This window comes from Canis aureus, chromosome 16, assembly GCF_053574225.1.
Source record: "Canis aureus isolate CA01 chromosome 16, VMU_Caureus_v.1.0, whole genome shotgun sequence".
NCBI classification, from domain to species: Eukaryota; Metazoa; Chordata; class Mammalia; order Carnivora; family Canidae; genus Canis; species Canis aureus.
The window spans coordinates 40,665,365-40,692,104 of record NC_135626.1 but is presented as its reverse complement, the minus strand read 5'-3'; the positions used below and the strand labels follow the sequence as shown (position 1 = coordinate 40,692,104).

General features: G+C 42.1%; 1 protein-coding gene across 5 annotated transcripts in view; it reads left to right on the top strand.

Moving 5' to 3' along the window:
- Window positions 1–1,157: 1,157 nt before the first annotated feature.
- Window positions 1,158–26,740, top strand: part of STAT3 (signal transducer and activator of transcription 3) — a 74,749-nt gene continuing 49,166 nt past the window's right edge. For all 5 annotated transcript variants that reach the window (XM_077853283.1, XM_077853286.1, XM_077853284.1 and 2 more), the window contains exon 1: window positions 1,158–1,379. The gene's annotated coding sequence lies outside the window, so the exon portion shown is untranslated. The remainder of the gene's footprint in view (window positions 1,380–26,740) is intronic.

Below are 26,740 nucleotides of genomic sequence, written 5' to 3'. Positions count from 1 at the left end.
ATGTTTCATTGAACCATGAAATGAAAAGTTTCACTGAAAAAAAAAACTCATCAGGGGTTATCTGGATGGTTTGATAAGGGCTCTGTTTAGATTTCATCTTTATACCTCTTTGTATTAAACACAATAAGTGCAAATATTAATAGCTGTTATTTAAAAAAACCCTGGTAGTGTCAGCTCGCAAACACACACACACACACACACACACACACACACCCCATTCCATTATGCAAGGTACATCCCTTATTTTGTAAGGTAAAATGTCTCCATTTCCTATAAACTACTAACTTCAAAGCAGTAAAACTTGGAATCGAAATAGAGTAGACGAAAAAGGAAAAGGCAGGTAATTTCAAGTATTTTAGCTCAGACGCATAAAGGTAATGTGTCTATGTGTCAGTCTTCACATGCTCTCTGGGCTGCCTTCTTGTGAACCCGCCAATGTGCGAGCCGTTGGCGTTTGATGCTAGAAGCGACGGAACGAGGGACAGGGTTAAATCCACTACCCTCTCCCCACGCACTCTAGTAATTACTCTATTTCCACGTCATGTTTCCGGGTGTGTGTGTCCCGACTCACGCAGAAACTGAAGTTCAAAGCAGGCGGGAGTCACCCATGTTCATTTTGCTGTCCCCAGAAACCCAATTCTGGCTTTGGGCCCCCTGAGAAACTGGCGATACCTGGGGACTATCTAACTGGTTGATTCCCACGTGGTAAGTGGCTTGCAACCTCGCCCCCACGTGGTGCCAAGAGCTGGGAAAAGGGAGAGCGGGCAGGAGAGAGCCGCATCAGGGGCATTTAAAGTGTCCTGACGTCACGCATTGCCAGGAACTCAGCTGAGTTTTCAGCAGGACATTCCGGTCATCTTCCCTCCCTCCCCCCGGGCTTCTGTGCCCAAGGCCGCCGCTCCTCTCCTGCTGTGGCGGAGGGAGGGGCACTAAGCGCTCGGAACAGCCAGCACTGGGGCGTTCCCAGCCCAATATTGGCCCCGCCCTTTCCCCCAGAGGCTCTCCTCATTGGCCGGTGGGTGGGGCCTCGGGTGTACAGTATATGCATCAGTGCCCTGGGTGGCCGGGAAACCTGGCCGTCTCATGAATTATGCAGAAGCGGCGTGTCCCTGCCAGGCTGGGGCTGGGCGGGGATTGGCTGGAGGGGCTGTAATTCAGCGGTTTCCGGAGCTGCCGCGGCGTAGACAGGGAGGGGGGAGTCTGGGGTTCCGACGTCGCCGCGGAGCGAGCGAGCCCGAACCGGATCCTTGACGAGCTCCCCTGCTCCGCGCTCTCTCTCCGCTTCTGCCCGGAGAGGCCCCGCGGCCTGAGGGAGCCCCGCGGCCCGCACCCCGGCGCAAGTGCAGCCCCGGCCTGTCGGGCCTGAGCCCGAGAAACAGGTGAAGGGGGTGAAGGGTGGGGCCGCCCCCCCCACCGGCCCCCAGGCCCGGGGACCCCGGGTGGGGGGTGCCAGAGGGTCCAGGAGCTTCTGCCTTGTGTGGGGGAGTTGTGGATGGAAACTTGAGTGGGGCAGGGGGGAGGAATACGTGGAGATGGGAGCGTCAATCAGGAGACAAGTCCCGGGATGACAGGAGCGGGCCTCTGAAGGGACAGGGGGCGCTGGAAGGAAGTTTCGTTCTTTGGAGAAAGGGCAGACTCCGAGGGAGAGGGAAAATGGGGTTAAGGAGGAGGACTATGGGGCGAGGACACTCTAGGGTGGGGGTGGCAGGAGTGAGGGACAGCCCCCCGACTTCCTGCTCCCTGAGGCTCTGGGGACGTTCCGGCCTCAGGAGCAACTGTCACGCCGGCGGAGATCACGGGGGATCAAGGGGTGGGGGTTTGGGAAAGAGCTTTCTCTGCGCTCCCCGGCGGCTGCCGGCTGAGCCAATTCCTCGGCCTTGCTCTGTGCCCTCTCCTTTAGGAGCCAGCCTGCCCCTCCAGAAGTAGGAATAGGTGTCTTCCCCCTACAGCCCCACAGGCTGGTTGGTTGTGGGTCGGATTATTGCATAAGAATCAAGTTTCCTGTAGGGAAATTGACAGTCTTGTACTCTTTAAATTCCTTCCCGGCTTTTTTTTTTTCTCCCTAGATTAAAAACCCTGCTTCCCTCCTCCCCTTCTGAAAACAAAGCAAAATACCAAAATACCCCCCCCCCCCTTAAGCCAGTTCTAGGGAGAAATAAGCCTCTTTCTTCCTTGACATTGTTCTTTTATAGACACCTGGTAAACTTGGCCAGAAGATAAATAATTGAGTCCTTGCGTTTACTGGATTGTGGTGTTGCTTAATTGCATAGGACAGAATGAACCAATCGCGAGTGGGAGTTTTCTGTCTTGGAGCCAAGATCTTGGGTAAACGCAGAGGGAAACAAAGACAGGCTGGCCTTGGCAAAGCCATGTGTGCAAACTTTACCTGTGATTGGGGGGTGTGGTTGGGCTTAAGTTAGCAAAATTCAAACCCTCATCCAAGTTGCTTTTTTCTTATTTAGTGCATATCTTTCTCTGTTACATCAGGTGAGTGTGTGGTATGGACACACTTTTTTTTTAAGTTAAAAATGTACATAATGTGTCTCTGCTGGTTTTTATCGGGTGTGGATCTACAGGCTATGTTCTGTGTATGGGTTGTAACTTTTTGGCTGCTGTGCTGATAATGCTCTGGTTGGAATAAATCAGAACTATAAATCATCTCAATCTTTTTTTTTTCATCTCAATCTTTTATATGTGAATTTAGACTGTGTTATGACTTGATTCAGCCAATTTTCTGTTTTATATTAAATATGTCTGTGTTCCTTGAGCCAACACATTTATTTCCTTGTTATATGTGCCAGACTGGAGTACTAGCAGAATTTTTGCTCAGACATTTATTTGCATAGTGAGATGGGGAAATCTGGAAAACCAAAAAAAAATAAAAATAAAAAAAAGTATATATTGGGAGGTTGATCTTGAAGTCTATATATTTGTTAGTGAATCTTCCACGGAAAACGACTAGCAAATTCACGATTTTTAAAATTTCTGTATATAGTACTTTTGGGAAGGATAACTATTTAGAAATATCCACAGCTATGACTTGTGGTACAAAGGGTAGGTAGTTCACATGACATTAACCCCATTTTATAGATAGGGGAACTGAGGCCCAAGGAACAAAGCACTTGCCCAAGGCAGTGGAGTGCCATAGTGTTAGAACTTGTACCTTTGGTGTAGTTTGTTATTTTGACCTAACTATATTAAGTATTAGGTATTGGTTTACAGTGAGTGAGTGTAGACCCTGCTGGGAAAAGCGTCACTGAAATTCTAACATATATCTGGACAGTGAAATATCACCAACAGGCTGCTAAGACTCCTACAGAGAGAGCCAATAAACAGATGCAAAAAGAAGTAGAAATAGGGTTTGCCTAGGTTATTTTTCCATCTTCTGTGTCTAACGTGGGAAGTCACAAACTTTTTAGTCCGCGTGACTTTTCATCAGAATTTAGCTATTTGCTAATGGAGGGAGATAAAAATGCCCTTTAATCCAGAGTGCCTTGTGGCTTCACCAGTGATCATTTGTGTCTCAAGAAAGTTGCTTTCTCCTGCTTGCCTCTACTTGTCTTGACTTTCAGATGTGAGTTGGGGCAGAGGTAGTGACCATCGCAGATGCTGAGGCCAGCACCTTTCTACCTTACAGTTTCCTCAGAGATGGTGTACAGGTCAACAAATATTTACTTTTTGCAACGTTGTGAAAGTTGCCATGAAGAATCAGAGGCTTTGTTCACAGCACTTGCAGACCACTAAGGGGACTTGATAAATGCTTTATCCCTATAGTGCAACATGTCCTCAAAGAGATGGTGAGTCGTTAAGGCTGTGCTCTCCAACAAAGAAGCTATTATATATTAAAATATGGATAGCACAGCTATAGAACATTTCCGCTATCCTGAAAGTTCTATTGGATAGTGCTGCACTAAGTGCTACCGGTCTTCAGAGGAAGGAGAGGTTATGAGACCTGGAATGGTCTAGGAAGTCTTCTTGCCAAAGGTGAGATTTGATCTGAGTCCCAAATAATAGTTGGAATTTGATAGGTGTAAAGAGCTTGGGGTGAGGAGGTATGATGGTACAGTAGGAACAAAATCCTGGTAGATTAGGAAGGTGAGTAGGGGAGGAATGTTTGCTTGTTAGAGGCCTCATTGAATGCCAGATCACAGAATTCCAGATTCTGTCCTTTTAAAGATTTTTGAGGTCAAGTATTAGTGTTTAATTATGGAGTGCCTACTATGTGTAGGGCATGTTCCTGGCATTGGTTAATTTGTACAAAGTAGATCAGTGCACATGGCCTCTGCCCTAGGGGAGTTGTCTTTGGGGCTGAGCTTATAAATTGGGCCAGACCCAAAGAGAGGTGTTCTGACTTATTACCAGATTTGTGTGTTTAAGTGCAGAAATGCCTTTTAGGATTTTTAATTGGCTGTAAATAGCCACTTACATTTTATGTCTTCCATATTTGAACAGTTGTACTATAACTTTTGGGTCATTCATAAAACCACCAAAAGAGCAATTGAGGGACATCCCCAAATCTTGAAGGAGTCCTGGTGTTCTGGAGCAGCCTTGGTGAGATCCAGCAGGATGACACTGAATGGCTGTTTCAGTCTTTGTTGGCTATAGTGAAAAAAATTAATATCACCATTACACATTTGTTACTAGGAACCTTGGCTTACTATGGTGCACTTTAGTCAAGATGGCCAGATGATACTTTGGTGGTCAGTTGTTAGAAATGTCTCTAGTTTTAAAAGGAATAGTGTGTGGAAGAATGAATTTCTGTTCTGCTTAGTTCTCACTTGTCATGTTAAGATTATTGTAACTCTTAAGTCAGATAAGGCAAACATTTCGTTTTGCTTTAATTTATTTATTTATTATCAGCAAACATTTTATGCTGAGAGCTGATTACTGTGCTAGGCAGTATCCAAGGATAATGAAATATGGTTCCTATTTTCACAGAACTAGAGGTGTTATGCGGACCAAGGTATGTGTTGCTTTACACAGGGCAGAGGAGGTGACAGGATAAATGGTTTGAATCTCTCTCTCTCTCTCTCTCTCTTTTTTTTTTAAAGATTTTATTTATTTATTCATGAGACACACACAGAGAGAGAGAGAGAGAGAGAGAGGCAGAGACAAAGGCAGAAGGAGAAGCAGGCTCCATGCAGGAAGCCTGATGTGGGGCTCAATCCTGGGACTCCAGGATCATGCCCTGAGCCAAAGGCAGATGCTCAACTGCTGAGCCACTCAGGCATCCCAGTGGTTTAAATCTCATGCTCTGGAGTCAGACAGGTCTGGGATCAGATCCTGAATCTGCTACTTCCTCTTCAGAACCTGAATCTCAGTTTCTTATCTGTAAAAGTAGAGGATAACAGTGCCTATCTCTGAGGCCCATTAAAGATTCAATGAGATAAAAGAGGTAAAATGCTTAGCATAATGCATGGCACACAGGAAGAACTCAGTAAATCTAAGTTCTTATTAAATGCCCCAGGAAAAGAGATTAATTGTCTTCAGGAGTGAGAAAAAGGCTTTATTACAGAGGGCCTTTATTACTTCGAACACCTATGAACAGCATTTTGTAGGATGAATAGGAATTCTGACAAAGTTGAGTGGTGAACAGTTGCTTACAGGGCCAAGAAACATGAATGTGCAGAGGCTTAAAACAGCAGAGTGTGTCCAGGGAGCTACAAGTAGAAGTTTTTTTTTTAAAGATTTTATTCATTTATTCATGAGAGACACACAGAGAGAGACAGAGACATAGGCAGAGGGAGAACTAGGTTCCCCACAGGGAGCCCAATGTGGGACTTGCTCCCAGGACCCCGGGATCACGCCCTGAGCTGAAGGCAGATGCTCAACCACTGAGGTGTCCCTAGAAGTGGAAGTTCTTAATTTAGGAGGACTGAACTGAGGGGAGAGGAAGCTGCTGAGCCATGGCTCTTACCTCTTCTCTTAATTATTCTTTTCACATATCATTAAAAGTAAGTTGTTTTGTCCTACTTACAAAAGAAATATTTGCTGTTACAAAAAATTTAAATTTGTAGAACATAAACTATGTGTATTTTATGTATATCTTGTTAATAGTTTGGTATGTATTTCTCCAGATTTTTTTGTACCCTTTTCTATTTACCAATTTATCTGGGACATATTTATTGCAAATTTCTTTTTAATAGCCTAATAAAAGAACAAGAAGAAAAGCAAATCTGCCCCCCAGAATACAGTAAGTTTTGGATTATCTAGCTTTTCTTTCTGCTACCCTCATCTGTAAGAATAATGACTCTTCTAATCAGTGAACTTTTGCCTGACCTTTGATTTTTTTTTTTTTTTAACTACATTGGAAAAGGAACCTATTTTGAGCATTTATAAGGTAACATTGTAGCGTCGAAACTCTTAGGCTGTGTATTGGAGGGTTTCATGATCCAACATTGCTATAGGAGGTGAAAGATCAGGCTATGAGGTCAGACTCCTTGGACTTTAATCCCAAATCCAAGGACCCCTGGGTGGCTCAGTGGTTGAGTGCCTCCCTTCAGCCCAGGGTGTGATCCTGGAGTCCCAGGATCGAGTCCCACATCGGGCTCCCTGCATGGAGCCTACTTCTCCCTCTGCCTGTGTCTCTGCCTTTCTCATGAATAAATAAAATTAAAATAAAAATTAAAATAAAATAAAAAAAAAACAAATCCAGTGCCTCTTAGACTTTGGGTCAGTTGCTTTAACTTCTCTGGGCTTCAGTTTCTCTAGCCATAAAACATAGATACCGGGTTTCATTGTAGGGAAGTTGTGAGGATTAAGCAAAACAATGTGTGTATATATGTATGTGTATATGTTTGTTTCTTTATAGTATAGTAGGCTCTATGCCCAATATGGGGCTTGAACTCACAAACTGTAGATCAAGGGTCGCATGCTCTACCGGCTGAGCCAGTCAGGTGTCCCGCAAGATAATATATTTAAAGTACTTTACACAGTGCCTGGCAGATAGCTAAAATTTGAGTGCTAATAATTAATATCATTAAAATATCTACCTACAAAGGCAAGTTATGATTCATGGTAGCCATTAATGAACCAAAGGAAAGAAGGAGTAATTGGGAGATTCTAACTAATAGGAAAAAAAACTAAATGAATAGGGACCAGGGGGATTTACATTGTGGTGGAGGAGATGGAGGCTGTCACGTAAAAGGAATAGGCAAATCGTAAATTCCTGTCTACATGAATGTCCCTGTGATAGGTCTCTTTGCATCTTCCAAAGCCTATGATTGTGGGCTATTTAAGTAATATTTAACACATTTTTAAAAAGATTTTATTTATTCATGAGACACACACACACACAGAGAGAGAGAGAGAGAGGCAGAGACACAGGCAGAGGGAGAAGCAGGCTCAGTGCAGGGAGCCTGATGTGGGACTCGATCCCTGGACTCCAGCATCATGCCCTGGGCATGAAGGCAGACTCTAAACCACTGAGCCACCCAGGGATCCCTATTTCACACATTAAAAATGTATTACACTTAGGAATTTGAACAGTCCCTTAGAGGTCTTCATAACACTAAAACTGGAGGTGATGTTGAAGGTTTGAGGGGTAGAGGAGTCAGACACGGAAGGTGGGGGTGTGGCATATCCTAAGTAGAATGAATGACCTATCTGAGGCTAGGAGGTGGTTTGTCCCTTCACATCTGTGTGTGTGTGTGTGTGTGTGTATTTAAGTGCATCTGTTTTCACCAGAGGAGTAGAGCTTTATTTTCTTATCCTGTAACTTTCCTTTGCAAACGCATCTGTATTCAAAATAGCCTTGCGGTTAAGAAGAACCACTCAGCTTCTCCCTGAAACGGGTTTTCTCACACTGACTCTTCAGTTTGGGATCCGAGAAGCCAGGAAAGAAAGGCCCCCCAGTTGCATCTAGTCCGTATGTGGGGCAGGAGGAAGCCAGCAGAGCTTGAAAGAGAAAGTAAACCTTCTGGTAAATAAATGGCTTCCTTATTGTGGAGGAGGAGCACAAATTATTAGGGGGATGTTTGGGTAGTTTTTGTAAAAGCCATTTCTGAAAACTGATTTAGATTAGCGAAGGTGAGCTCAATTGAGGAAAACCCTGCCCAGTCTGGTGTTAACCACCTGTTTTCCCGCTTTGTTGATTGATTTTATTAGTTTTCGGTATCCTGACCACTCATTCTGGTTTTGAGAAATGGCAATTTGAGTCTGAATTTGAGCACCTGCTTAAGTGAAAGCTTCCTAAAATGCATATTTTTCACATCTTTTCTAATGTTAATTTTGTTTTGTAGTTTAGCAGACACTCTTTCTGGCAGAGTGAAAAACATTAGACTTTCCTTCTTTGTCCTCCCCTACTCTCCCCACTAGGGTAATCCTCAAAACCCCAAAGACCTATGTTAGCTGTGTAATTACCTCTCTAATAAACCAAACAGTGCAATATCGCATCGAGTTAGCATTAAAATAGTCAGCCTTTGAATTCTTTTCTACTTGTGGTTTAGACATGATAAATATTTAATCTCAGACTGATTTTGTCTGGCAAATCAGTTTGGAATTTGGGTTCCTTCTTAATCAATATGTTTAGGGAAAGCAAATTTATTGAAATGTTAACCAAAATAAAACATAATTAGGATGGTACCTGTCTTATGCATTGGGCCAAGTGGAATAATTGAAGCATTCTGGAGCCAAATAGCTAGCTAGCTTGCTTTCTTTCTTATTATTTTTAAAAGATTATTTATTTGAGAGAGAGAGAGAGAGAGGAGGAGCAGTAGAGGGAGAGGGACAAGCAGACTCAAGAGCCCTAGGTGGGTGGGGCTCCATCTCAGGACCCTGAGATTATGACCTGAGCCGAAACCGGCACCACACGGGTACCCTCCCCCTCTTTTATTTTTTTTTTTAACATGTATCGCATTCTATTTAATTTGGAAACTCCTGGGTGTTTTTTTGTTTTTGGTCTTTTTTAAGAGAAGGAGAGAGAGAGAGAATCCCAAGCAGGCCCCTCACCCAGCACCGACCTCACAACCCTGAGATCATGACCCGAGCTGAAATCAAGAGTCAGACGCTCAACTGACTAAGCCACCCAGACGCCCCACAAATCTCAATATTTATTCTTAATTCTATGTGTTATTGTCCCTTTGCACTGAAGCGTGTAAATAAGAGTGGATTGTAAGGGAGCCAAAGCACGTGGGGACACTTTAAGGTCCACATAATTGTCTTGGAGAATATTGGGTTCATGGAACCGTCTGAAATTCCTGTTTCTCAGTGTACCACTGTGGTGCCAAATGTTGATAGTGGACAAGGTTGTGCCTGTTGGGGGGTAGAGGGATGGGGTGGTGTGTTTATGGGAACTCTGTACTTTCTGCTCAGTTGTGCTTTGAACCTAAAACTGCGGTAAAAAGTAAAGCCTATTAGTTAAAATCCTATTTCTGCAGAAAAATCCAAGGTGTCCTGTGTGATTCCATAGGCTTCTGCCTCAGTTTACCCTAAGCTTTCCAGTGAGAGTACCGTTCTTATATACCCAGTGAGAATATCTCCTGAGGAAGGGAGAATGAAGCTGGAGGTGGGAGTTAGAGACCCACACCATACAGCCTGGATTAAACTACTTCCCCTTTCCTGAGGAAAGATGAATGCTAGCTGGTCTCAACCACAGATTTGCTGCAAGAGTATATCAGTTTTGTTTTTCAGTTCCAGACTCCAGTTTTCTTTATGGTAAAAGCAATATTTTAGAAAAAAAAAAAAAAAAAGAAAGAAAGAAAGAAAGAAAAAAAGAAAGAAAGAAAGAAAGAAAAAGTTTAATCAGTACCAAAAGGTTTGTAGTAAATGGAGAGTTTTCTTTTCACCTTATTCTCTGAACTTTTCCCAGGGACAGCTAGTTATCCATTTCTTATTTTTTTCAAAGTGATTTCATTTGTATACATGCAAATATACTATTTCTTTTTCCCTTCCCTAAAAATGTAGTACATTATACACATATCAAAAGGTATCTTACTTTTTGTCACTTTGTTTATCTTAGTAAACACTCCACGTGAATATGTTTATGTCTGTCTCATGTTTGTTTTTAAGATTTTATTTTTAAGTAATCTCTACATTCAATGTGGAGCTTGAACTCATTACCCGAGATCAAGAGTCGCACACTCTTCTGACTGAGCCAGCCAGGCACACCTGTCTCGTGTTTTTAAGATGTACATAGTATTCTGGACTATGGATGCTATAATTTATTTTGATTTTTTTTTTTTTTAGATTTTTTTTTAAAATACAGTCTACCCCTCCCCCATGTGGGACTCAAACTCATGATCCCAAGATCAAGAGTCACATGCTTTACTGGCTAAGTGAGCCAGGTGCCCCCCCCCCCTCTTTTTTAAAGATTATATGTATTTATTCATGAGAGACACACACACACACAGAGGTAGAGACACAGGCAGAGAGAGAAGCAGGCTCCATGCACGGAGCCCGATGTGGGACTCGATCCCAGGACTCCAGATCACGCCCTGGACCAAAGATAGGCCCTTAACCACTGAGCCACCCAGGGATCCCCCTCTTTTAAAAAAAATTAATAATTTATTTAATCTAATGATAGCCATAGACCATAGAATCTAAGACAGAAAACAATGTTGTGGTAAATATTCTCATATTTGTCTTTAGGCACATATGAATAAATCTGTACATCTATACTTTAAATGTTGTAACCATCAAATGCATACTGTTTAGAAATGTAGCTTTTCAGTTAACAGAGAACACATTCTTCTGAAACTTTAATTTTGGGGAGAAGTCTAGCTATGTCATTAAATGAAACTCCAATCTGTCACTTGGGCAGATAGGAATATTGCCTTTACTTCCTTACCTTTACCCTGTGCCTGCCCCCATTCAATTTTTTTGAAAGCTTGCTGTTCATATTACCTATGATGTTAGGGCCCAGTTTCCATTAATTTCAACTGTTCCAGTCCTAAAACAACATGCCATTTTGTGTCCTTGAGCAAGTGGGGCAGAAGCTGTGTTTTGATTTTTGTATTGTTCCCTTGGATGGGCTGCTCATTGATGCTTCAGTTTAAATTTATAGAAGCAGTTCTCAAGAGTATTGCCAACAGACCCCTCAGGGCCCTGAGACCTTTCACAGGGTGTCTTTGATATCAAAATTACTTCCATAATGTTATTTGTATCTTTTACTTAGTTGTCATTTACACTTAATGCTAGTTATTGTATGTAGTGTACTCACAGAAGGAAAAAATGACTTTACTTAAGAATGTCCATGACACAACAGTAAACAATATTAATTTCATTTCCCTTTCAACTCTGGAGGATGTGCCTTTTTTGATATCCTGTGATGAAATGGGAGGTAGGCATAAAGCACTTCTGCTGCACACAGAAGTATGATGGTTGTCTCAGGGAAGAGATCTTGTGGGAACATTTCAGTTACAATTTCAAACTAGCTGCCTTTTTTTTTTTTTTTTTAATGAAACACCATCTTTACTCTGAAAGAATGACAGACCAACTGGTATGCTGGTAGACATTTTCTCACAAATGAAAGAAGGGAAGCCATCTCTTCAAGGAAAACAACTGGCAATCTTTGTTGCCAATGATAAAATTTAAGCTTTTGAGGGAAAATAAAATTTGAGTTTGACAGTTTTTCCATATTAAACTTTTTAAATGATAAAACAAATGTTTTTTTTAATAGTTTATAATGAAATGTGTTGGTATTTGAAAGGTCTGTGTGTCTCTGAAGTAGTGTTTTCCAAATGATTAATGTACAACATTACTAAATCATGTTTGGGAAAACATTCTACTCAAAATGCAGGATAGGGGCACCTGAATAGCTCAGTCTGTTGAGTGTTTGCCTTCTACGCAGGTTGTGATCCCACAGTTCTGGGATAGAGCCCTGGGAGCCCTGTGTCAGGCTCCCTGCTTGACAGGAAGCCTGCTTCTCCCACTCGCTCTGCCCTTCTCCCTCTCCCTCTCCCTCTGCCATTCCCATCACTTCTACTCTCTGACTCTGTCAAATGGATTTAAAAAAAAAACAAAATCCAAAACCCCAAAAGCAGAATAGACTAATGGATCTCAGTGCAGCTGAGTATGAAAAGTTAGTTGAGATCCAACAGCATGCAATCTACATTGCATCTAATCTTTAAGAAACTACCACTTGTTGAATTTTGGTGTGATGTTAAGGAATATCCAAAATTATCTGTAAAGGCTATTAAGATAACCTTCATTTTCCAACTGGTGTTAGATCAAGTTTTCTTCATTCACTTCTATCAAAGCTATATACTGCAACAGATTGAATGCAAAAGCAAATATGAGAATCCAGCTGTCTTCTATTAAGCTGGATATTAGAGAAATTTCCAAAACTTTTACAGTGTCACTCTCCACTAATTTTTTTGGTTTTGGAAAATAGTTATTTTTCCACAGAAATGTTATTTATGTTAATATATAACTGGTTTAGGGGTAGCCCCGGTGGCACAGCGGTTTAGCACCGCCTGCAGCCCAGGGCGTGATCCTGGAGACCCTGGATCAAGTCCCACATCAGGCTCTCTGCGTGGAGCCTGCTTCTCCCTCTGCCTGTGTCTCTGCCTCTCTCTCTGTGTGTCTCTATGAATAAATAAATAAAGTTTAAAAATATATATATAACTGGTTTATTATTTTTAATGAATATTTTTTAAATTTCTATTTTAACTTCTAATATAATAAATATTAGTAGATATAACCTTCATAAACAAAAGTTCTTTAAGGTCCTTATTTTTAAAGATATAAAGGAGTCCTGAGACCAAAAAGTTTAAGAACTACTAGTCTAAAGATTTTAATACAAGAACCCCCAGGATAAAAAAAAAAAAAAAAAGAACCCCCAGGATACTTGTTTAAAACAAAAAGAAGATTCTATGGTTTTGACCCAGAGAGTCTGATTTTAGTAGATCTAGGGTCATTTTAACAAGCAATCAGGTATTCTCAAACAGATGATCCTTGGCTTGAGATATGCTGCTTTAAAGAACCATAAGCTATGAAGTCTTTTTTTCTTTTTTTCTTTTTTTAAAGATATTTATTTATTCATGAGAGACACAGAGAGAAAGAGAGAGAGAGAGTGAGAGAGAGAGGCAGAGACACAGGCAGAGGGAGAAGCAGGCTCCATGCAAGGAGCCCGATGCGGGAGTCGAACCTGGGAATCCGGGATCACACCCTGAGCCAAAGGCAGGCGCTCAAACACTGAGCCACTCAGGCATCCCAATATAAAGTCTTTTTTCGGATTAGCAAAGTCATGTCTACAGGGTTCATAAATCGTTGTTGTTCTGGAGATAAAGGTAAATGGTAGGCATATAGTTTACTAAGGAAAAATGCTTTGGAGATCCTTCCTTCCTATTTATTTATCTTTTTAAAGATTTTAAGTAATCTCTACACCCAATGTGGGGTTTGAACTCACAACCCCAAGATCAAGAGTTGTATGCTCAGATGCCTGGCATACAAGAGCAATATGCTCTTAATCTCAGGGCCCCTAGATATTTCTTTTTATTCTGTTTATTCTTCTTAGCATTTATGGACCTTAATATTAATCAGATGTGGATTATGACTATCAAAAGAATCATGATTTTACCAGATTAATATTCAGCCTTGTTTTATTGACAGATAATAAACGAACATATTAAGACAGTTTTTGACTGCTTTGATTAATTTCAGATATATCTATTTCAGACATGACATGTCTTTTTAAAATATTACTTATTGAAGATTTTAACTTATTTAATTATTTTAGAGAGTGAGCACAAGCAAGGGGAAAGGCAGAGGGGGAGGGAGAGAGACAAGCAGACTCCAGAGCCCCACATGGGATAGGGCTCAGTCTCACGCCCCTGAGATCATGACCCGAGGCAAAATCAAGAGTTGAACACTTAACTTACTGAGCCACCCTTTCAAACTTGTCTTTATAATAAAGTTAGCTTTCATTTATTACATGTAACATAAGTAAAATTCTTATCTTCCTTTCTTTAAAAAAATATTTTATTTATTTATTCATGAGAGATACAGAGAGAGAGGCAGAGGGAGAAACAGGCTCCCCACAGGGAATCCAATGTGGGACTCGATCCTGGGACTCTGGGATCACGCCCTGAGCTGAAGGCAGATGCTAAACCACTGAGCCACCCAAGCATCCTTCCTTTCTTCTTATAATTGCTTATATAACCAATTCAAAGAGGAATTTACTTGTCAGAAATCACACAGTATAGGTAAGACTTAAAAAGATAATTTTTAAAAAAGATTTTATTTATTCATGAGAGATACAGAGAGAGAGAGGCAGAGACCTAGGCAGAGGGAGAAGCAGGCTCCATGTAGGGAACCCAATGTGGGACTTGATCCTGGGACCCCAGGATCACGCCATGAGCCGAAGGCAGACACTTAACTGCTGAGCCACCCAGGTGTCCCTGGAAAGGTAAATTGATTCTACTAGCCTGGGAATTTGAAGACTCCAAGTTTGTGTTCTGGCCATACCATTATCATTGTGATCACGTAACATTTCTGTCCTTATCTGTAAAATGGGAACAACAACCTATTGATAGAATTGTTACATACAGTATCTCAGCCCCCTCAGGGTTCTCTTTGGCTGAGTGATTAACTGGAAAACCCAATGTGAGTTCATGCTTCAGGCCGAAGCATGATGTGAGTCTAAGAATTTATTCTTTTTCTAAATCATGTCCACTACCTCACATTGTTGGATTATAATTTCATGAGTAGTTGTGCCTTTTCATAAGTTCTTTTATTTTTTTAAAGATTTATTTATTTATTTATTTATTTAGACAGAGAGAGAGAGAGAGAGAGAAGCAGAGACACAGGCAGAGGGAGAAGCAGGCTCCGTGCTGAGAGCCTGACTGGGACTCGATCCCGGGACTCCAGGATTGCACCCTGGGCCAAAGGCAGGCGCTAAACCACTGAGCCACCCAGGGATCCCCAAGTTCTTTTATTTTTTTAAAGATTTTATTTATTTATTCATGACAGACAGAGAGAGAGAGAGGCAGAGACACAGGTATAGGGAGAAGCAGGCTCCATGCAGGGAGCCTGATGTGGGACTCTATCCCGAGTCTCCAGGATTACACCCCGGCTCAAGGCAGCGGGCCACTGGGGCTAAACCACTGGGCCACTGGGGCTGCCCAATAAATTCTTATTTGGACGCTAATGGATAAGATCAGCTCTTCTCTGAGTGCTTATATTACAAAACTATGATGTACATGAGGTGACTTATTTTTCCAAGTATTCATTTTGAGAAGACTTAATAGAAAAGCTTTTTTTTTTTTTTTTTTAAGATTTTATGTATTTATTCATGAGAGACGCACACAGAGAGAGGCAGAGACACGGGCAGAGGGTGAAGCAGGCTCCATGCAGGGAGGTCGACGCGGGACTTGATCCCGGGTCCCCAGGATCAGGCCCTGGGTGGAAGGCAGCCCCAAACCACTTAGCCACCCGTGCTGCCCTAGAAAAGTTTTTTTTTTTTTTTTAATTTTTATTTATTTATGATAGTCACAGAGACAGAGAGAGAGAAGCAGAGACACAGGCAGAGGGAGAAGCAGGCTCCATGCACCGGGAGCCTGACGTGGGATTCGATCCCGAGTCTCCAGGATCGCGCCCTGGGCCAAAGGCAGGCGCCAAACCGCTGCGCCACCCAGGGAACCCGAAAAGTTTTTTTTTAAATGGGGAGATAGCCTAAATAAAATTTAAGCTTTGTAGGTCAGATTTATCTTTAAAAATCCTTTTTATAAAGTTCAACTCATATATCTTAAAAATTAATGGATTATATACATTATATATACATTTTTTTTTTTTTAAAGAGAGAGAGAGCATGTACACAGGGGTGGAGGGGAGGAGCAGAAGGAGGGAGAGAGAGAATCTTAAGCAGACACCATGCCCAGTGCAGAGGCCAACTCAGGGCTCAATCTCATGACCCTGAGATCATGACCTAAGCTGAAATCAAGAGATGCATATTGACTGACTGAACCACTCAGGCACCCCTATAGACTATATATATATTTTTTAGAGCCATTTTAGGTTCATAGGAAAATTGAGCAGAAAGTATAGAGTTCCCATATACCCTCTCCTGTCTCTCCTCACAGTTTCTCCGATTATTAACATCTTGCTTTGGAATAATACATTTGTTACTATTGATAAGCCAGTATATATTTTTTAAATCTCTACACCAGATGTGGGGCTCAAACTCATGACCCTGAGATCAAGAAGTCACATGTTCCACTGACTGAGCCAGCCAGGTGTGCCATGAGCCAATATTAATACATTATTATTAACTAAAGCCCCCAGTTAATACTATAGTTCACCTTGTTGTATATTCTATGGATTTTGACAAATGTATGAGGACATATATCCACCATAAAATAGCAAAGAGCCTGATGCAACTCTAGGATCATGACCTGAGCCAAAGGCAGAAGCTTAACAGCTTGACTGACTGAGCCACCCAGGTGTCCCTCCCCCTAAATTTAATTTTCAGATTCTCCTGGGTCTAGATGGGGCTGGCCTGAGGACTATAGTCCAGAGTATGGATTTTTTTTAAAAGATTTTATTTATTTATTTATGAGAGAGAGAGAGAAAAGGCTCCATGCAGGGAGCCCAACGCAGGACTCCTGGTCTCCAGGATCACACCCCGGGCTGAAGGCGGTGCTAAACCACTGGGCCACTGGGGCAGCCCCAGAGTATGGATTTAAATACTGATCTTTATTTTTAGAGTGATCTCTCTACCCTTACATATAATGTGCTAGATAGAGTGTTGATTCTTCTCTAAGACCTGAAAATTTCTGGGGATCCCTGGGTGGCTCAGTGGTTTAGCGCCTGCCTTTGGCCCAGGGTGTGATCCAGGAGTCCCAGGATCAAGTCCCACATCAGGCTCCCTGCATGGGGCCTGCTTCTCCCTCTGCCTGTGTCTCTGTGTCTCTCATGAATAAATAAATAAAATCCTAACATTTCTGACCCTAGGTAGATTGGGATAGTGGAGAAATACTGGAGGTTTCTAAATCTTTTTCAGGAGAAGAATCACTATTTTTGGAGGTCATTTTTTCTAGGGCCCTTTTTAATTGCCTTTTTTTTTTTTGGTATATATCAGATTAAGGGATGAAAGTAAAAAGATACTATTCCAGGGGGTCTTTTCTTCTAAGGAGAAAAGTAACAAGAGCGGTTTGAGTGCTTTTGTGATCTCCTTGGTGGATTTGTCTTGGGGTTCAGAAACATTAACCCAATTTAAGTGGTATTGGATTCAGTTGAACGCCTTTTTTTCTTAAAAAACCCTCTTGGCTTCTGTGGCAACATATTCAGCCTGACTGGTCTTTCCTAGTTTCCTTTCCTGATTCATCCTCTACCTGAACACTAATGTTTGAAGGCCCTTAGGCTTCTAGGGCTTTCTTTTCCTTCCTTTTTCTAGATTCTATTCTCATTACCTGGCTTTAAACATCATCTCCATTCTGGTGATTATCAAGGGTGTGCCTCCAGCCCAGGCTTCTCCAGGCTCCCAATTCCTGTGTCCTGCTGCTTACTTGACATTTATTCTTGGGCAACTTTGTAGTTGTTTCCTGTTTGTCTTATCTAAAATGTAACTCTTAAACTTTCTCACCACAGGCTTGTGCCATTCCCCCCACCCAGTTTTCCCCATCTAAGTAAATGGCATCATCGTCTAACCAAACATCTGGAATAGCCCTCATTCACCTCTGCTTTTCTTCAAATCATCTTCACATACTTTTAGTGCTACCTCTAAAGTGTTCTTAAATTCCTGTTCCTGTCTCATTCTCACTTCTGTTCTAGCTCTGTGGTAGACTAGATACACTGAAAACCCTCTTCTGGAAAACACCAAGAAATGTTGTATAAACTGAGCTTTTAAGAAAGTTGGGGAAATCTTCAGAGCCAAAATCAAATGGCACCTCACCCAAAAGAAAGAGAAGACACCCACTTAGAATGCTGAGAGTGTGGCATTTACCTATCTTTTTGCCAAGGATTTTTAAAAAATAATTTATTTATTAGAGAGAGGGCACGTAAGCCAGGAAAGGAGAAGGAAAGGGAGAGGGAATCTCAAGCAGGTTCCACAGAGTATAGATCAACGCAGAGCTCGACCTCACCACCCCAAGATCATGATTTGATCAAGACTTGGATGCTCAACTGGCTGAGCTACCCAACTGCCCCTTTACTAAAGGTCTTAAGTTTAAAGGACACTCTAGGCAGGAGTCCAGGCCTTTGGTCTTGGTGAGGAGTTGGAGCCGCCAATTCTCCTAAAGAATTCCTAGGTATAGGCCTGCCCATTTTAACATTTGAATTTGCACTATCTTTTTGGTCCTGGAAACTACAAGCTGAGATTTTAACATCAAAAGGTCTGTTTTCCTTTATTTTTTAAAAATTATATTTAAATTCAGTTAATTAACATATCATGTATTATTGGTTTCAGAGGTAGAGGTCCGTGACTCATTAGTCATATAATACCCAGTGCTCATTATATCACATGCCCTCCTTAATGCCCATCACCCAGTTACCCCATACCCCCACGCCCCTCCCCTCCAGCGACCCCCAGTTTGTTTCCTGTGATTAAGAGTCTCTTATGATTTGTCTCCCTCTCTGATTTTGCCTTATTTTTTTTCCCTCTGTTTTCTTTTAGAAGCCAGGACAAATAGTTACTTCCTCTAAGATGACTTCCCTAACTATCTAAAGTTTGCCATCCTGATCTCAGTCACATACTATCCTGTCATCTTTACTGTTCTTATCATAAGCGGTAATTACTTCCTTATTTACTTGTCTGTTTTCCTCCCTGTCTCAAGGAGCCAGAGACCTGTCCTGTTCACCACTCCATAGCTTGCCCTTGGTTCCTGATGGAGTTTTTTCTTTGCCCTTTTTTTTTTTTTAAAGATTTTATTTATTTATTCATGAGAGACACGGGGGAGGGGGGGTGCAGAAACATAGGCAGAGGGAGATGCAGGCTCCATGCAGGGAGCCCGATATGGGACCCGATCCCAGGACTCCAGGATCATGCCCTGGGTCAAAGGCAGGCACCAAACCGCTGAGCCACCCAGGGAGCCCACTTTGCCTTTTTTTTTTTTTTAAGATTTTATTTATTTATTTGAGAGAGAGAGAGAGCATGAGCAGGGGGAGGGGCAGAGGGAGGGGCAGACCAGCTACCAAGTAGGGAGCCTGTTGTGGGACCCCAGGATCGTGACCTGAGCCCAAGGCAGAAGTTTCACCGACTGAGCGACCCAGGCACCTCATATGTTTTTCTTTTCTGGATGAACAGATGGATGAGTGAGTCAAGTAAGGAGGTTCCTTCTGAGACAAGATAAAATGATGTGACCTAAATTTTCTATTGGTATTAGCCATTTCACTTAGAAAACACAATTATAATTTTTATCCAAATAATGCATATAAACAATTTAGAAATTTAAGAATACTGAAAAACTTATATTAAAAACAACAGTCCTCAAAAAAAAAAAAAAAAAAAAAAAAAATAAAACAACAGTCCTCTGTCTCACCCCTCCTTACTTCGAAGCATTGCTTCCCAGACTGCTACTTTTTGGCCACTGAGTTTTTTCTCTGGTCTTGACTTCCATGCTTCTCAGTAATATGTGCACACTGCTATTTTTGACCTCTTAGGATTGTAGAGACCATATAACTTCATGTTATCATTGGTGAGGATGTATTTCTTTCACCACCAGTTCCTTCCCATCCTTCACAATAGAGTAGTCATAAGTTTTAAGCCACTTTAGCTAAATACCAATCATGTATTTTATTTCAACAAAAGATTGTTCCCTGGTAAGCCAAGAAGGGTACTATGGTTATGTTTCCTTTTATATACAAATACTTGTTTTTTTCCTGGAGTTAATACTTTTATTTTTAAAAACTTGTTTAGTTTTCTTATACCTATTGCCAACTTCCCCCAAGTATCCAGCAGGTTTCTCAAATGCCTGGCAGTTTCCTTCCAATGCTTAAAACACATTGGCAATCTAATGTTTATCTTCTCGACAGTCATCCCTACCCCCACTCCCTGTCCTGCTGCAGTCAAGGTCTCCTGTGTTGAATTTCCTCTTTCCCCCGATCTCATGTCTTCCTCTTTCTGGCTTTACTACATATGTTGAAGCACATATATCAGTAACATGTTATCAAGAAAAGGTGCATGGAAACTCAATTTTTTTGAATAGCTGAGTATCCGAATTATCTTTATTCTTTCTTCACACTTGAATGATCATTTGGGCATCGAATCATTTTTCATCATTTTGAAGGCATTTTGGCTCAATTATTGGCTTTAAATCCTTCAGTATTTGTATTGAAAGTCCAATGCTGGGACACCTAGGTGGCTCAGTGGGTTAAGTGTCCAACTCTTGATTTTGGCTCAGGTCATGCATGATCTCAGGGTCATGAGATGGAGCCCCGCATCGAGCTCCATGCTCAGTGTGGAGTCTGCTAGGGATTCTCTTCTTCTTCCCCTGCCTTCCACCTCACCCCCGATAAATAAGTAAATAAAATCTTTAAAAAAAAATCCAATGCCTTTCTGATTTCTGATCCTCTCCAAGAGACCTAATTCTTTTCTCTGGAAGCTTGTATAACTGTTAAAATTTCACAGGATGTGCCTTAGGATGAGTCAGTTTTCATTTATTGGATTGGGTAGATGGACCCCTTTCAGTCTGGAAAAGGAAGTTCTTATTCTTTGATAATTCCCACCTACTCTTTTTCCTTTCTCTTTTTCTGGAAATCTTCTTGGTCAGAAATTGGATCTTCTGGACATCAGAGTCTGCTTTCCTCTCTGCTTCTATTTTCCATCCTTTTTGTTCTGGAGTATATCCTAAAAGGCTTCCTTGACTCTTTTTTTTTTTAATTTTTATTTATTATTTATGATAGTCACACAGAGAGAGAGAGAGAGAGAGAGGCAGAGACACAGGCAGAGGGAGAAGCAGGCTCCATGCACCGGGAGCCCGACGTGGGATTCGATCCTGGGTCTCCAGGATCGCGCCCTGGGCCAAAGGCAGGCGCCAAACCGCTGCGCCACCCAGGGATCCCCTCCTTGACTCTTTTTTTAAAAGATTTTATCTATTTATTCATAGAGACACAGAGAGAGAGAGAGAGAGAGAGAGAGAGAGAGAGAGGCAGAGGGAGAAGCAGGCTCCATGCAGGGAGCCTGACATGGGACTTGATCCCTGGTCTCCAGGATCACACCCCAGGCTGTAGGCAGCTCTAAACCGCTGCGCCACAAGGGCTGCCCTCTACTTAACTTTAAATTCTGGCTGCCATTTTCAATTTCAAGAGCGCTTTTTTACTTGTCATCTTCATCTTCATCTTCGTTTTTGTCCTAATCCTGTCTAATGCACGTAACTTGTTTCTCCGAGGATACTATTTATAGTTTTATGATATTTTTCTTTTCTTTTGTTTTGTTTTTTTAAGTAGGCTCCATGCCCAGCTTGGAGCCCAATCCTGGGCTTAAACTCATGACCCTGAGATCAAGACCTGAGCTGAGATCAAAAGTCAGTCTCTTGGGACTCTTGGGTGGTGTCTGCCTTTGGCTCAGGTTGTAATCCTGGGATGGGTCCTAGGACCGAGTTCTGCATCAGGCTCCCTGTAGGGAGCCTGCTTCTCCCTCTGCCTATGTCTCTGCCTCTCTGTATGTGTCTTTCATGAATAAATAAATACAATCTTAAAAAAAAAAAAGTCGATTTCTTAACTGACTGAGCCAATCAGACGCCCCTAGTATTGTGAATTTTTTTTTTTTTTTTTTTTTTTTTTTTTTTTTTTTTTAGTTTTTTGACATTTTTATATGCTCCTAGTATTCTCTGATTCCAGGGTTCCTTTTCTAGTCTTTAGTCTCTCTAGTCTAGTCTCTCTTCCCTTCTCTCTCCCCTTCTCTCCCTGTCTCCCCCTCTCTCCCTTTCTCTCCCCTTCTCTCTCCCTGTCTCCACCTCTCTCCCTTTTCTCTCTCCTTCTCTCTCCTTCTCTCTCCCTCTCTCTCTTCCCTTCTCTTTCCCCTTCTCTTTCCCCTTCTCTCTCCCTTACTCTTCCCTTCCCTCTCCCCCTTTTTTCCCCTCTATGTTGGAGGTTTTCTTCCAAAGTGTAGTAATCCTTAGGGGCACCTGGCTGGCTTAGTTAGTAGAGCATGTGAGTCTTGATATGGGGGTTGTGAATTCAAGCCCCACATTGAGCTTATAGCTTGCTTTAAAAAAAGAAAAGTGTAGTAGTTCTTATTTCTCAGTTCAAGTTGGTCTTTTGTGCTTGTTGGGCTTCACTGTGGGGTGTCTGGGGAAAGCCCTGGCTCCTGGGATTCTAGCATCTGATGTATGTAGCTTCTTTTTCTTCTTTTTTTTTTTTTTTTTAAGATTTTATTTATTCATTCATAAGAGACACACAGAGACCTCAGGATCATGCCCCACCCCACCCCCCAAGCCAAAGGCAGCTGCCCAGGCATCCCTGTATGTAGCTTCTTATCTAATCTTTGTTGTTTTAGTTCACTGACTCTTGCTCTCAGCTGTGTTTGGTGTCCCCAAGTCTGTACTTGGCTTTCTCTAGACAATAGGTACTTTGTCTCCTACTAGGTTCAGAAAGAGATAGTTATCTGGGAAATCTCAATCATACAGATTTTTCAACAAGTTCTCTTATTTTCAGCCAAACCTTTCATCCCTGACCTCAACCATTCGTACTCCCTCCAACTTTGAGCTTTTTTGGGGGGGTGAGGGGTGGGGTGGGTGGGGCGGTCATCCAGCATTGTTCTGGCTGGAAATTCCTTCTGCAGGCACTTCCTATTCAGTTTTCTCAGCTGCGCTAGGTCAGTTACCATGTCTCCACTTGCTAGATTCCAGAATTCTATTGACATCTTTTGTCCATTGTCATCTCGTTTCCCATTCTTTGTCGTCTGCTTTACTATCACTTTAGTAAGTTTTTTGTGTCATGGTTAACCAGGAGATCTATGTCGTGTTGTCTTGAGCTCTTCTTTGTTTGCATATGCTATTCCCTGTGTTGGGGCTGGCTACTCCTTCCTCTGTAGCATTACTACCAGTCTTGGAGAGCTGCTATACCTTGTAAAGGATCTACCTTCTCATGTAACACCATCTATTTACATATAGTTATCTCATGACATGTCTGCTTTTCTTTCAAAACTGTATCTTCTTGGACAGGGACCTGACTGCACAACTCCCAGGAGCACCATTTGCCTAGTTATTTTGGAGTTGTGTTCTGGGTGGGGGTGCCCCTCTGAAGTTGTGCATTCCTCCTACTCTGGCAGGGACTGTGAGTTCTCTGGTTCAGGGTCCCTCACAGCTTGGTAAAACACCTGGTAAAGAGGCACTTAGGTGGTTAGTGAACCAATGTCACCCCTACATGTAACCTTCTAAATATCACAGGTGAACCAGAAAAGCTGTGAGATGAGGATGTTATAGATACCAGGGTGACCCTAGGTAATAATATTATGTTGTATATTTGAAAGTTGCTAAAAGAGAAGATCTCAAAAGTTCTCAACACACACAACACATTTGTGAGTCTGTGAGGTAATAGACATTAGCTCAGCTTGTGATCATTTAATGATATATACATATATCAAACCATTATGTTGTATACCTAAAAATAATACAGTATTATATGTCAATTATATTCCAGTAACACTGAGAAATGAGGAAAGAAAACTTGAGAAATGATGTATTTGGTTCTTGTGCATTTTTATCTAGCTAGGTCGTAATTATGTGACCTCCTCTTTTTTTAGTCCCAACAACAAAATACTTCTTTGAGAGAATAACAACTATGACCCTGTTTTTCTGCCTGGAAATATTATTTTCTCTCTGCAGTTACATGTCTTTTCCCCCTCTAACCACATTTTTCCAGTTACAAAGTTTATGGCTCTATGTACGCCTTGCCTCTTAAGTCATAGTGTGGTGGAAAGAGCCATAAACTAAGTCAAGAGGCTGCCTGGTTGGATATTATTCCTGATGCTCAAGTCAGTGGTCTTTTTCCACATCTGTGAAGTGAGGAGGTTGGAAGGGTGCCTTGGTGGCTCAGTCAGTGGAGAGTCTGCCTTCAGCTTAGGCCCTGATCCCAGGGTCCTGGGATGGAGCCCCGTGTCAGGCATTTTATATATTTTAAGAAATCTTAAGCAACAACGATCACAAACATGTTTTTTGTTATTGAGTGAGAGCCCAAGTCTTGAGAGTAAAGCATTGAAAAGCAAGCAATTGATTTACTGTGTTAAGTTTATTATTGGCAGCCTTGGTGGCACAGCGGTTTAGTGCCGCCTGCAGCCCAGGGTGTGATCCTGGAGACCCAGGATCGAGTCCCATGTCAGGCTCCCTGCATGGAGCTTGCTTCTCCCTCTGCCTGTGTCTCTGCCTCTCTCTGTGTGTCTCTCATGAATAAATAAATAATAAAATCTTAAAAAAAAAAAAAAAGAAGAAGCTTATTATTGACTCTAGGTTGGATCTTAGACTTTTTACTTTGGGAGTATCTCAAAATAAACTTACTCATCCAAGTGGTTTTGTTTTTTGAAATGCCTCATTTCAGTGTCTTCTGTCAGTATTAAGTTAGGGTATAATTTCTTAGATTCCCAAATACTACCAACGTCATGAAATATGTTTTTTTAGATGATGACTGGGTAATAAAGTCTCACTATTGCAAATTAAGGAGAAATGACTATATCAGTTTAGCTTTATATCTAATTTTTTAAGGTTTTGTTTTAAAATTTATTTCCTTAAGTCATTTCTCTCTCTCTCTCTCTCTCTTTCTCTTTCTCTCTCTCTCTCTTTTAAAGGGTTTATTTATTTACTCATGAGAGACAGAGAGAGAGAGAGGCAGAGACACAGGCAGAGGGAGAAGCAGGCTCCATGCAGGGAGCCTGATGTGGGACTCGATCCCAGATCTCCAGGATCACACCCTGGACTGAGGGCGGCGCTAAACTGCTGAGCCACCCGGGCTGCCCTCTCTCTCTTTTTTTAAAAAAAGATTTTATTTATTCATGAGAGACACACAGAGAGAAGTAGAGACATAGGCAGAGGGAGAAGCAGGCTCCATGCAGGGTGCCCGATCTGGGACTGGATCCCTGGACTGAGATCACACCCTGATCCAAAGGCAGACACTCAACTGCTGAGCCAGCCAGGTGTCCCTATTTCCTTAAGTAATCTCTAAGACCTACGTGGGTCTCGAATTCACAATCCTTTTTTTTTCCCCAAAGATTTATTTATTCATGAGAGACACAGAGACAGAGAGAGGCAGAGACACAGGCAGAGGGAGAAGCAGGCTCCATGCAGGGAGCCCAATGTGGGAGTCGATCCTGGGACTCCAGGATCACACCCTGGGCCAAAGGCAGGCACTAAACCACTAAGCCACCCAGGGATCCCTCGAACTCACAATCCTGAGATTGAGTCACATGCTCCAAATGAGCCTACTAGGAGCCCCTAGCTTTATATTAAAAATTTTTTTTCTTGGGTTGCCTGAGTGGTTCAGTAGTTGAGTGTCTGCCTTCGGCTCAGGTCATGATCCAGGAGGTATGGGATAGAGTCCAGCATCAGGCTTCCAGCAGGGAGCCTGCTTCTCCCTCTGCTTGTGTCTCTGCCTCTCTCTCTCTCTGTCTCTCATGAATAAATAAATAAAATCTTTTTAGAAAAAAAAACATATTTTTTTCTTTTGAAGCTTATATATTTTTAAAGATTTTATTTAATTATTTGCAAGAGACAGAGACTGTAGATTGGGGGGAGGGGCAGAGAGAGGGAGAAGCAGACTCCTTGCTGAACAGAAAGCCCTATACTGTTCAATCCAGGGACTCCAGGATCATGAGCTGAGCCAAAGGCAGATGCTTAACTGACTGAGCCACCCAGGTGCCCCAAGGCTTACATTTTTTATTTATTCATTTATTTTTAAAGATTCTATTTATCCATTCATAAGAGACAGAGAGAGAGAGAGGCACAGACACAGGCAGAGGGAGAAGCAGGCTCCATGCAGGGAGCCTGACTTGCCACCTGATCCCTGTCTCCAGGATCACTCTGGGCCAAAGGTGGCGCTAAACTGCTGAACCACCGGGGCTGCCCATACATTTAAATAGAAATTCTTCTATTGGGAAATTTTATTTATTTGCTCATCACTTAGAGTAAATCTGCATGAATTATTGCAACTATTAGCAGATGCTGAAGGAAGACCAGTATGCCCTTCTGTGGAGTTAATTAGCTTTTTAAGATATTTCAGGCTTCTTTGCTAAAAAGAATGTTACAGATTTTTTACTATTTTAAAATTTTTATTATTATTATTTTTAATAATTGCTCCATGAGCATTTTTTAAAAAGATTTTATTTATTTGAGAGAGAGAGCATGAGCAGGAGAGTATGGGGTAACAGGCAAAGGAAGAAGGAGTAGTAGACTCCCTACTGAGCAGCTGAGCAGGGAGCCCTCTACCAGGGCTTCCTCCTAGGATCCTGGGATCATGTCCTGAGCCAAAGACAGACGCTTAACCGACTATGCCACCCAGGCTCCCCTTTTATTTTATTTATTTATTTTTTTAAGATTTTAATTTATTTATTCATGAGACACACACACACACACACACACACACACACACACACACAGAGGCAGAGACAGAGGCAGAGGCAGAGGGAGAAGCAGGCTCCATGCAGGGAGCCCGACATGGCACTCGATCCCAGGTGTCCAGGATCACGCCCTGGACTGAAGGCAGCGCTAAACTGCCCAGCCACCAGAGCTGCCCTCCCCTTTTATTTTTATAAAAGATTTATTTATTTATTTGAGGAACAATGCCAGTGGGGTTGGGGAGGGACAGAGGGAGAGGTAGAGAATCTCAAGCAGACCCCGTGCTGAGCACGGAGCCCTTGTGGGGCTTGATCCCACAA